This window comes from Nannobrachium achirus (assembly GCF_963921795.1).
Source record: "Nannobrachium achirus genome assembly, chromosome: 3".
Taxonomy (NCBI): domain Eukaryota; kingdom Metazoa; phylum Chordata; class Actinopteri; order Myctophiformes; family Myctophidae; genus Nannobrachium; species Nannobrachium achirus.
Window position 1 is genome coordinate 32,974,736 of NC_137812.1, and position 5,173 is coordinate 32,979,908.

The following is a 5,173-nucleotide window of genomic DNA, read 5'->3' on the forward strand; positions in this document are numbered from 1 at the left end:
GGGGTTCCTCACCAGCGGAGTCTCGATTGGCGAGGTGGTTTCCCACAAGTCGATCACGACAGACGCCAGTCTCAGTGGATGGGGAGCCACTTTCGAGGGGCGCACAGCGCAGGGGCTTTGGCCTCTGGAGATGAGGGGTCGTCACATCAACTATTTGGAGTTGATGGCTATACTCCTGGCGCTCAAGCATTTCGAGCCTTGGATTTTGCATTGTCACGTCCTGGTCAGGACAGACAATACGACGGCCATGTTTTATGTCAACAAACAGGGGGGCCTGTCGTCGTTGCCACTGGACCGTCTGGCTCGAGAATTGACGGTTTGGTGCTTGTCGCGCCTCAAGTCGATCAGGGCCTCACACGTCCCAGGTCTCCTCAACAGCGGAGCAGATCTCCTGTCCAGGGGAGGTCCTCGCTACGAGGATTGGTCTCTCCACCCCAGGGTGGTGAGCCAGATTTTTCGCAAGTTTGGTCAGCCAGTGGCGGACCTGTTTGCGTCAGCGGAGAATACGAAGTGTCCGTTGTTCTTCGCGGTGAAGGGCAGTCCTCCCTTGGGGTTGGACGCCTTAGCGCACACGTGGCCGAGAGGTCTACTGTACGCGTTTCCCCCCTTCGACTTAATCCGACCCACTCTGGAGAGAGTCAGGAGGTTCGGTCTGGAGATGCTCCTGGTGGCTCCCTACAAGGGCACGTGGAGATCGGCGATCGCCCCTCTCCTTTGCGAACCGGGTTGGCAGCTGCCTCAGTGCAGGGACCTGTTGAGTCAGGCCAGGGGGGAGATCTTCCACCAAGGCCTGCAGGTCCTAGACCTGTGGGTTTGGCACGTGAAAGGTTAAACCTGCTGGCAGCCGGTTTTTCTTCTGAAGTGGTTGATACCATTCAGAGTGCTAAGGCGCCCTCTACGAGGGCGTCTTATGATGGAAGGTGGAATGCCTTTGAGGACTGGTGCGAGTCGCGTGTTCCACCTGTGGTGGCTCATGTGGCGTCAGCCCAGGAAATTCTGGAATTTATGCAGAACCGCTTGAGAAGTGGTCTAGCATTTTCTACCCTTAGGGGGTATTTGGCGGCTATTAATGCCTGTCACCTGGGGGTGGCGGGCAAGGCACCTTCTAAAGTCCCGGAGGTCATCAAGTTCATGCAAGGAGTTGAACGTTTGAGGCCGGTGACTAGGTCTTTGTTCCCAGTTTGGGATCTGCAGGTGGTTCTAGGGGGCCTATGTCGGGCTCCCTTTGAGCCGCTTGTAGGGATGCCTTTGAAACTTTTGAGTTTCAAGACGGCTCTTTTGCTGGCTTTGGCCACGGCTAAAAGAGTTGGTGACCTGCAAGCTCTCTCGGTGTCTGCGGAGTGCATGCAGTTTATGAACAATGATCTCAAGGTGTTGCTCAAGCCTCATCTTAAGTTTGTTCCTAAGAACATGGTGGTCCCTAAGGAGCCTGTTGTTCTTCTGGCTTTTCATCCTCCTCCGTTTGTCTCGGCGGAGGATGAGCGGCTGAATTGCCTTTGTCCTGTCAGGGCATTGAAGGCCTACTGTGACAGGACTGCTGGTTCTAGAGCTTCTTCTCAGCTCTTTGTAGAAATGGGCAATGTTCTTGTCAGAAAGCCGGTGTCTAGACCCACTCTTTCGAGGTGGATTGTGGATGCTATTAGGCTGGCTTACTCTAGTGCGGGTGTGGAAGTGCCGGCGGCACTTAAAGCCCATAGCACTAGAGGTGTGGCTACTTCGTGGGCACTGGCAAAGGGAGTCTCCGTTCAGGAGATTTGTGTTTCGGCGAATTGGTCTTCGCCTTCTACCTTTGCAGCCTACTATCACCTGGATATCGAATCCTCTTCGCTAGCGCATTCGGTTCTGGGTGCAGTTGCCTCCTCTACGTCATAGAGGAGTCGGATCTTCCCCTCCCACAGGTGGGCATGTAGCCACCTGGGGTATTTTGGGGGGGACCCTGGGTTTTCCTTATATAGTGTGTCTTACTTATAAGGCGGACTTGTCCTTTTCATTTAGTTGAATGAGGCGGACTTCGGTCTGTCAGGGTCTCTCCTTATTTTCTCATGCCTTCACACCCAGGTCCGGTGGGCCTGGGACCTTCTGGGTGATGGGTCACGCCCGTTTGGGCTGTGCTCACCCGTATGAGGGGTGTGTGGGGGTATGAGAGTAGGTTGTGGCTTAGAGGGGAGTTTAAGAATCCCAAGTGGGAGGTCATCCTGGAATATTGACAGTAAACGGTAGGTTCCGTACGGAACCATTGTTTACTTAGATATGGAAGGATGACCTCCCACGTAATGCCCCTCTGTTTCACTGAATGTGGCAGAGAGTGGTATTAAGAGGATGTTACTTCCGCCTCCGGGGGCTTATATAGCCTGGAGGCGGGTCACTCCGGTTTGAGTGACAGGCCCTTCCTACCTACGTTAGTACGGGAGCTGAAGTAGTTTCTCTGAATGATCGCCAGGGGGCGTCATTACCCAAGTGGGAGGTCATCCTTCCATATCTAAGTAAACAATGGTTCCGTACGGAACCTACCGTTCAAGTGCAGCTAAACTTGGCATGTTAGTAAACGTATCACAATTAACAATAATGAATTGCACCTGTGCAGCTGACCTGTGGAACCTGGGAATATACAATTTTGTCAAGATGGGGAGAGTATAATTATAATACCTTGTTAAAAACATTTTGTTAAATTTTGCATTTGTAGTTATTTTACTGTAATTTAACAACATAATAACCAGCACAGATAGACAAAGAGACATTCATGGATTTGTATTTAAAAGTAACTTTTATTGCGACCGTAGGTCGCATTTACTACGCATTTACTATTTTCCACCGGCTGTCCGTCCGTGAGTCAGTGAGTGAGTCAGTCAGTCACACGTCACACGTCACACTTTTGCCGTGCTCATATCTCCACAACCGTTGCCCCCATCCATGCCAAATTTTGCACACACGCTCCTTACCTGCCAAACTACAACCTCCAAGGACCCCCGGAGCTCCAGGGACCCCCAGGTCCCTGGGGGACCCCCAGGTGTAAAAAAAATGTCCCTCCGTGAGTCATACGTCACACGTCACACATTTGCCCTGCTCATATCTCCACAACCGTTGCCGCCATCCATGCCCACTTTTGCACACACACTCCTTACCTGCCAAACTACAACCTCCAAGGACCCCCGGAGCTCCAGACCCCCAGGTGTAAAAAATGACCAAATGTGCAAAAATGACCAAATGACCACCCCAACGGGGCTGCTCACGGGGAATTCCTGGGGACCACCCACTCCTGGTGCTCCAGAACGGATGCAAAAGTGGTGGACCCCCTCCACTGCAGTTCACATAAAATGCCGTAACTCGGGCTAGGAGCGTCCGGGAGAGCCGGGCCCGGTACCTATTCGTCCGCCAAGGCAACGCGAAGACCCCACCCCTCATTTCTCACATGGCCCTCTTCTAGCGCCACCTTCAGGCCGATTTTTAAAACACATTTTTGAACACTGCTCCTACAGTTTTTGCCCTAAAATCACGCAAATCGCTACACAGTATGTCTACACTCATCCCATCAACATGAATCTGTCCCATATAGCGCCACCTTCAGGCCGATTTTTGAAAAACACATTTTTGGACACTGCTCCTACAGATTTTGCCCTAAAATCACGAAAATCACTACACAGTATGTCTACACTCATGTCATCAACATGGATCAGGAACATTTTGGAAAAACAAATTTTTGCCCTATTTGTGGAGATAAGCGACCTACGGTCGCTTATCTCCCGATTAGGGAGTCTTACTGGTTTGTGTGTGTGTGTGTGTGTGTGTGTGTGTGTGTGTGTGTGTGTGTGTGTGTGTGTGTGTGTGTGTGTGTGTGTGTGTTGCTATTCTGGGAATACCATCACCACAACAACTCTCACTCTCTCTCTCCTCTCTCCCTTCTCTCTCTTTCCTTTGTCTCAGTTCAATTCAAAGAAGATATATTGGCAGGAGAAAGTGTCAAACTATGATAAAAAACAATGTAAGAAATAAAAAAAAGTGGAAAGTATGTACAGTTGGAGGGGGTACGGCATTGTGTTAAACATAGCTATGTAAACTTTTGCAGTCACTTTTGGGACAATTAACAAAACTTTTTAAATAGTAAAAAAGCCTCAGATTTACAATGTGTTTAAAGGTAGCAGCTCTGGCCCGGACCGCTGGCCTTGTGGCCTCTCTCTCTCTCATATTCCTGTCTATCAAAATAAGGTGGGAAAATGTGGCAGCTGTGTTGTGCAGTAGGTCTATGTCAGATGTCCTCTCGGTACAGATTGGAAACACAATGGTTAGTAGTCCTCAGGGTGGAATGTCTCTCTTGGTACTATTGCTCCCTCTTGATCCTGCCTGCTCTTCTTTGAAGTGGTCGGAAGATGCAGGAGGACAGAGATGAAGCCTGAGATGAGATGAGATGAGATGGATGGATGGATGGATGAATGGATGGACGGACGGACGGACGGACGGACGGACGGACGGACGGACGGACGGACGGACGGATGGACGGATGGATGGATGGATGGATGGATGGATGGATGGACGGACGGACGGACGGACGGACGGACGGACGGACGGACGGACGGACGGATGGATGAGCTTCAGAAAGAGCCAGGGATGTTAAAAAGAGTGTGAGAGTGAGAGAGTGAGGAGTGCAATGCTAGGAGAGGAGAGAGCAAAGAGAGGATATTATGTATTAGTGTAACACACACACACACACACACACACACACACACACACACACACACACACACACCAAACTTTTATGACGTCGAGAGACTCCCTCAGCAGTTTGTTGTCACCAGCGTGTAGCAACCCCCCCCCCCCCCCCCTCCCCCTCTCCCCTCCTCGCTCCTCTACCTGGGGGTGTCTGTCATTGATTTGTTGTTCTTCAAATATTTGCGATATCAATGAAGCGTCTCTATTATTTACACACATCTATATTTATTCAGGTTTATGCCGACGCTCAAGAGCAAGCATGCAGCCAATTACTGTTGAATAATTGATAAATACTGTTCCCCCATCCTCCGTCTCCTCCTCCACTCCCTCCCGTTCTTCACCTTCACTCATTCCTTCTCTTCCTCTACCTCAGTGGTTCTCAACCTTTTCAGCCCGCAATCCCCCAAAATAATGATGTTTTAACTGGTGACCCCTCCACCCTGACGGGCACTAAGAGTTGAGGCATTAC